The 8,299-nt window shown below is 33.8% G+C and overlaps 1 pseudogene; it reads right to left on the bottom strand.

Annotated features, from left to right (window-relative positions):
* Positions 1-7,392: 7,392 nt before the first annotated feature.
* On the bottom strand, positions 7,393-7,492 carry LOC139865441 (small nucleolar RNA R71; annotated as a pseudogene).
* Between the last annotated feature and the right edge of the window lie 807 nt (positions 7,493-8,299).

The raw sequence follows: 8,299 nt of genomic DNA, 5'->3' as shown, positions 1-8,299 counted from the left end.
CATCGGGGCAACAAAACAAACGTTTAGTCTAAAATATCACGAATCAGTACTACTTTTGGATCTGCGTGATCTACTTTTATAACAAATCTTGTGGTCTAAAAATAAACGGTCAAACATATTTGTTAAACCTATGAATTTCACTCAACCTTTTTGGTTGACACTTTTAGCATGTTTGTCTCAGGTACTGAATGATCAGGACCTCTATATCTACTGATTATGTGATGACTTACTTGGCTAGGATCAAGACTTATCGCATATTTACTTTTCTGCATTTGAACAATTTATAATTCTTGTAACGACATTATTAATTCTTCCGCTGCGTTTATTCAAATACAATTTGGTTTTATTCATATAGTTATTGTTCTCATTTTATAATATGTTGGTATGTATTATGATATTGAATCACATTTCGCCCAGGCCCTAACTGGGGGTGTGATATTGGGGAAAGTCAAGGAGATCCGGTACGACTTTCCCAAGACTTTGAGGCGGAGTTGTTTGGGGACGTACCGATGTCACGTCCAATGGGACGTGATAAAGCAAAGAAAGCCCGAAAGAAATCGGCTTCTTCGGACGCAGGAGCGTCATCTCGTGGTAAGAGTTCAAGTTCGTCAAGGGTGGACGAATTTTTGGACCAAATGACTAATGTAGCCGCGAATAAGAAAAGTGCGATTGATAAATTCAATGAATATGTTAGTATGCAAACCGATCTAACTAACATTGATTTGTTGGGGAGATCATCCTCTCAAATGGAGGATCCGGAAGATGTGATACATCTTCAAAATCTAAAAAAATTGGTTCGTCGTAAGTTGAGAGATGACTTGAACATTGACAACAATGTTCAACCGGATGAGGATGATTAGTTTTATGTTTAACGTTTTTTATTTTAGGCTTTCAATTATGTAATTCTTTGTTTTAGGATTTTTAATTATGTATTTTATTTTATTTGAATCTTATTAATTTAATGTATTTTTATTTATTAAAATTATGAGACAATTTTATATTTTTATTATATAAAAGAAATTAATATAACACAAAAAATAAAAATAAAATGTTACATCAGCATTCTACTAACAACCCACACCAAAAACTCACACTACCACTACTTCACACAAAAAACTCACACGTTCTAGTCATCAAAAATGTACAAAAAGCAATTCACACCACCAACCCACGCCCCTCACCACTACAACTAGTCTAAGCGGGAGTTTCCAACATTTGATGGTACTGTTAACATCAATGCGAGTTGGGAAAGTCTTGGGGACCTTCGATGATACTGTCAACATGTGTGAGTGGCATATGACCGCGAAGGTAATTAAATTCCCTCTAGGTGATGCTGAAATTTCCGTTGGAAAAAAAAAAAAAATGGTTGGGACAGAGAGACTAATAGTTTTGATATATTTTAGACTCATTGACTCTAATATTACAGCCCATTGAATATAATGGTCAATTACTTGATTATTTTTGTTTATCGCATTAGCAAGACACCATTCGTGATAAATATATAGCCATGATACGATAAAAGAATGTTGAATATATTATGAATGTTGACATTATACTTTTCAAAATTAAATGATAAAGAAATGTTTATTAGAAGAAAAAAAATCATGTGTACCTATATAATATTGACAAACACTAGGGACCTAATGAAACAAAACAAACTACAAAAAGGCACCAAGATATAACCACTTAAATGAAACAGTTAGGAAGCTACGAAACAAGATATGAGTAAATTACAAGATATCAAAAGCAACAAAAGCATCATTAAAATCATAAAATAGCTACTCAACAAAACACTTGCGTGATTTTGTATGAGCGTTTGATATCGGTTTTAACCTATTTATTTTATACTACTTAATTGAAAATAATTATGTAGGCCACTTAAATATATTTTTTCATGTCTATTTGTCACCCATATTAAAAATGATTTTATGGGCCATAAAAGTTTGTGTGTTGTTTTATACGTACGAATTTGACTAAAATCTTAGTAAAAAAATATAAAAATAACACAAATAATCATGCTTAATTAACATTATTTATATAAAGATTGGTTGTTACCGAATAGACGAATATTTGGATTTTGTATATTTTTTAAAAGAGACTTTTGTCGGTTTAATACATAACAACATAAGAACTTGAATAACGTACAAAATTACTTTCAAATATGCGTGACATAAAAATACGAAAAGATGAACCTGAATGGCTTACAAATCATTTTTAAATGTAAGTGTTCTAAAAACATATGATATATAATCTCCGATAATCATTTAAATGAGTGTCCTTTCTCATACAAAATTAAAAATTGGCCGAAAGTTTTTTACTCCGTAAATTATTACATTTTTTTATTTGCATATTGTTATGAAAGTGATTTAACTAGTAGTTAATATATTTTTCGTATGTCAATTAATTTGTGCTCATCTTTGCTACCAAATTAGATAGATAGCACCGACGACTTCCAAGTTCCAAACAGTGTTTTTAATTAAGTTAAAACGTCGTTTACGAGATCCATAACTAACACTAATTGTCACTTGCTGTAAATTCCGTTTTGACATTTGTAAAACTCCCATCTCAAGATAATAAAATATAAAATACTTAAAACAAACCACATGTTTACAATATGGAAGGGGGATGATTCTAACACACCCTTTTTTGATCCTCACACACCTATTTTAACCTTTTACTCTTCTAATAATACTCCATTTCTTTAAATTGGTGTGTGAGGATCAAAAAAGTGTGTGTGGAATCATCCCCTTACAATATATCATAAATAATCATATTATATTATATTATATATTTATATATATTTATATAACATAATAACAATATTATTTATTTATTAAAAAAATTTATCATTTATTATTTAATTATAGTTATAGCTATAGCTATAGCTATAGCTATGTATCCTCGTTTCTTGTTAATGAAAATTTTTGTCTTTCAATAAAATAATAATTCATGCTCTTATTTGTGTTCTATTGATGAAGTTTACATGACTTTGATGGTGAAAATGAAGTACTTTCAAGAGTTTTCGTGTATTTCAGCAATTAGAAGCGCTATGTGCGAAAAGGTGTGAAAAACGGATGAAATTGTAGCAAAACAGCACTTGGCGTAAAATTACTTCAGAAGTGGCGTAAAATTACTCCAAGACAAATTCTAGTGTAAAAATATGCTCTTTATGGCGTAAAATTATGTCATGAAGAATTTAGGAAGAGAAGATTTTCAGACCTTTGCGGCGTAAAATCACTCTGAAAAATTACTCCACAAATTGTGCATGGCGTAAAATTACACTACACTGGCGAAATTTTACTCCGCGTCCGGTTTTGGTTAGTTTCTTAAGTGCCGAATTTAAGGGTCTTTGGCTTGGGATTAAGTTATTGGTTTCCTATAAATACCAACCCTAAAAGCAACGAATTTTAGACCTTTTATCTCAGTTTTTAGAGCCCTAAACACTCTCAAAAACATCATTCATCATCTTCAATCAATGATTCAAGTCAAAATCAAAGAGGTGTTCTTCATGCAACTTCAAGAATTCATCATGTTCATCATCTTCACCATGAGTTGCTAGTCTCCTTTACTTTATTCCTTCCATAAACAATTTTTGTATGCTTAGTTCATTCATGTATTTGTGTGATTATTGATTTTGTAATATTTATGTCTTTTGGCTTATGAAATCATTGAATCTTTTGAGTTATTGATTAATGCAAGTTTGTGTTTATTGATTGTTGCAAGACAAGTGATTGTTATTTAACATATTGTTCTTAATCCAACCTAGTGATAATTTAGCATAGGGATAAAGACAACGTGTGTAGGTAACATTGTTTGTGCTCAAGATAATCATAGTCATAAAACTTAAGAAAACTTGTCTATGAGGTTTAGTTGATGATTCAATAGCATAAAGACTTATTTGAACTAATGCATGCATAATTGGGATTGAGAAGGGATAAAGGTCTTTAATCTACTTGTTTACAGTCTTAGCTTTCGATCTAGTGTTTGAGTTCTTGTCTTTAATTACTAAAGTTTACACTTTGTTTAGTTTTAATCATCCTATTTAGTTAAGTACAATTAGTTAAACAAAGAACCAAATCCTGAGAATTGCTTGATTTTAACCACTACTTCTCGTGGAACGAATTCTATTTATTCTAGCTAAGTTAGAGTAATTAGATCATTTTTAGTTGGCGCTTCGACACCGATCAAATTTTGGCGTCGCTGCCGGGGAAGTGTGTGCTTGATTGTAAGCTCTTATCACAATTGCTTTCGTTAAATTTGAAAAAGCCTAAAGATTATAAAACTAGAAAAACCAAAAATCTTGTTTTTCTTTTTATTGTGTTTTTGTCAGTTTTACGCTTGGTGTTCTTGTTTTTGTGAAGTGAAGGTTAATGTATGCAAACTCGGAAATCGGACTCTTGAGCCTTATAATCCTGAAATCGAGAATTATGCAAAAGCTAATCGGAAAGCTACTAGGATTTCAAAAGGTTCGACGGTGGCTTCAGCATCAACACAATCACCAATAGAACCACCACTGGAATCACATTCAGTAGTTCCACAAAATTCACCTAAGTCGGACTCCGAAGGCGAGGAGGAAATCTTTGCTCAACGAACTAGAATGGCAGAACAAGAAAGAGGAGTGGACTCATATTACCAATCGGGTGATTATGAGGATCACTCACCCATTGTTTTTCCCGCTCCGAATGCGGGAAATAACCGGCGATTTGAGGTTCAACCTCAATTAATTGCTATTTTGCCTACCTACCGAGGTACGACTAACGAATAACCATATGACCATATAATGGAGCTCAATGAAATATGCGCTACAAATCAGGTAAACGGCTTCACTGATGAAGAGGTACGTCTTCGTCTTTCTTCTTATTCATTAAAAGATAAAGCTAAGATATGGTTTTTGTCCTTGCCCGCCCGAAGTATTAATACTTGGGCGGTGTAGCGACCCGACAAAATCGTCATTGACGGCGCCGTCTACTTAGGTCCCGTTACGTGGTCATAAGTCTTTAAAATGACGTTTGACCAAAATATGTCGCATTAATTTCAAATGTAAAGATGTTTCAAGTTTACAAAAGTAGTTCAACGACTAGTTACATTACAACGTTTAACGTACAAATGAAACCTATGCGACTCAATTTAAAAGTAAGTCAAAAGACGCTCCATGTATGTATGTATACTCGACATCCAAGCAAGTATCAAAAGTGAGCGGAAGCATGTATCACTAAGCATTCAAGGACCTGAGAAAACATATAGAAAACTGTCAACGAAAAACATTGGTGAAATCATAGGTGTAGTAATAAACGTTGTTTTTGAACCACAAGATTTTGTATTTTCATAACGTAGATTATCCAAATCATTTGCATTCCAAAAGTGTTGCTATTCGCGGGCACTCAATTATCAAGACTTAACCAACGTTACCCCATCACACAGTGTTAGAACCCACACTAAAACACGAAAGTATATTTCATCCGCATAACAGTAGCGAACCGTCCGAATGAGGGTTTGTCAAACCCATATGGCCATACAACATAAGTTCTCGCTTACACCCGGCAAGTGTAACTAATGATAATCGAATTGAGGCATTTTTGTTCTAACTCGCACGTGGAATGTTTGTTTTTGTACTTGTGTTCAAAGCATAAAGTATGTAGTATAAAACTGTATATGTTTCTCATCCCATGATTTAAAAGTATAAAAGTTGTTGAAAGATGGGACTATGATCTCACCTCGAGTGCACGAGTATAAATGTACTTCACAAAGTAAACATGTGTATGAAAGTTGTTTAGCCTTGACCTAAACAAGTAAGTTATATCAATTAACCGGTTACGACACAAGGTCAATCGAAATGTGTTCAATTAGTCCTATGGCTCGTTACGACTCGATTAATATAACATGTGAATCACGTTGTCAAGTTTCATGCAAGAAACAAGTATAAAAGCATGTTAGAATGATTGCAAAAGTATTTGGTTAAGTTTGACTAAAAGTCAAACTTTGGTCAAAGTCAAAGTCAACGAAAAAAGTCAACACGTTCGGGTCGGGTCCCGAACTATTTTCCTAAGCTTAGAAGTCATATATAAGCATGTTGGCCAAGTTTCATGTCAATCGGAGGTGCCTAGCATAGCTAGAATTAAACGAAAATCGACCAAATTGGGCAGTCTGCCTCAGATGCGCCGCATCACTTACAGATGCGCCGCATCCAGAGGTGATGCGCCGCATCTGTGTCTGTTTCAGCAATTCTGGGCAGTTTTAAATACTTAAACGATTTCAACTTCAAACAACCATAACTTATGAACCGTATACATTCAAAACACGTATCTTATATCGTTGGAAAGGTATTTTGACGAAGAATACAACTAAACACATTTCATCAAACAAAAACATCATTTACAAGAACAAAAACCTCGTCGAATGATCGTTAAACGTTCAAAATCAAAGTTTCAAGTTCATAATATGCATTTCTTGACTCGGGAATCCAATCTACACATACGATAGGCCGTTTCGAAGGTAATTAAACATAAAATACAACTAAACACTTACTAATAACATTTTATGGCATTCAAAGCATCAAAAGTTTATTTTAAAAGCTATCAAACCCTAATCAAGAATCACAAAATCAATAATCGTGTTAGTGATGTTTTCCAAATCAACCTACACATCAAATTGAAGCTAATGATGCTAGTAACACATTTAATACATGAACTTTAGCATTTAAACAACATTTAATCATTCAAAATTCAAGATTTAACAAACCCATTTCAAGTTCATGCTAGTTTATGCGAAACAACAAGATCGAGCAATTAAATCGTATATTCATGCTAGACACAAGCCATAGACACTAACTAACACCATTTCAAGTCAAAAACACTAATTAGAGAAATTTAGAGTTTTAGGAATGTTACCCAAACGAGATGAAATTGGTACCAAAATGTAGAGGATGATGAGAGGATCACGAATATGTAATTTGTTTTGATGTATGCTTGTTTGAATTGATTTAGATGATGATTATTTGAAGATGTTAGAAAGTGTTCTTGAGTTAGAGAGGAAAAAGGAGATGAGGAGGTGAAATTATGAATGAATGGATGAGATGGGGTTGACTAGTTGACCTAGTCAACTAGTTTGGCCCCTTGGCAACTTCGGTCCCTCGAGTTTGAAAGCGGGTGCGTGAATTAACCGAACGAATATTTTAAAACGCTAGAGTAAACGTGAGATGTTAAAATCAAATAACGGAAATATTAAGAACGTTAGTTATCGAAAGTTACGAATTTAGATAATGGAAGATATTATCAAAAAAAAAAAAAGACGGTGTTAAAATAAATTTAACGAAAAAACGCGGGATGTTACAGGCGGTGATGAAAAAGAATTTCCTTGAGGAATTGTACCCAATAAGTAAAACTTCGGATATGTATATGCAAATTAAATCTTTTAGACAATTGCCAGGTGAACATTTTTATGAAGCATATGAATGTCTGAAGGAATTACTTAGATCTTGTCCTCACCATGAAATACCAAAATGGGAACTTGTCAAAGTTTTCTTTGATGGTTTAGATTCAAAAAATAGACAATTCCTATTAGTGACTAGTGGTGGTGTGCTTATGACTCGAAATAGTGAGGATGAGTGGGCATTTTTCGAGCAACTAAGTAAGGGTTAAAAAACCCAAGCTTCAGTTGCATGGAAAACCCAAAATCCTACCCATGCTAACCACGTGTTTAACTCGGGAGGGTCAACTAGAAATTTAGAAAAAGAATTAGATGAGATAAAGATGTTGCTTCCCATGTTTAAAAACCCGAACCAGGGTGGTAGTGTTAATTTTGTGCAGGTTCAAGACGTGTGCTCAAATTGTGGAGATCCATCCCATTATGTAAATGGTTGCAAAAGGTGGATATCATCAGGTATGGAATAGCAAGTGAACGAGGTCCAAGGACGGAAGTATGATCCATATTCTAAAACCTACAACCCAGGGTGGATGAATCATCCAAACTTCAGCTTGAATAATAACAACACGTTAATTAAATGTGCCAAATCAATACCAAAATCAATACCCAAGCAATAACCAATACCAAAATCAAAGCCAAAATCGAAACTACCAAACCCGAAACACTACTCAAAGTAATCTACCACCAAATCAACCTTCAAGTTCGGAGACTAAGATCGATGCATTCATTATGGAAATGAGAAAGGTTGTTGAGTTGCAAAATAAATCCATTGGGGCATTGGCAAAAGAGATTGGTAATGTCGCAGAAGACAAAGCAACACGTGCACCGGGCACCAACGCTTTTAAATCCAAAACACAAAGAAAATGGTAAAGGTCAT

This window comes from Rutidosis leptorrhynchoides, chromosome 8 (genome assembly GCF_046630445.1).
Source record: "Rutidosis leptorrhynchoides isolate AG116_Rl617_1_P2 chromosome 8, CSIRO_AGI_Rlap_v1, whole genome shotgun sequence".
Lineage (NCBI taxonomy): Eukaryota > Viridiplantae > Streptophyta > Magnoliopsida > Asterales > Asteraceae > Rutidosis > Rutidosis leptorrhynchoides.
Note: the sequence above shows the minus strand (reverse complement) of the source record. Positions and strands in the feature narration are given on the sequence as shown.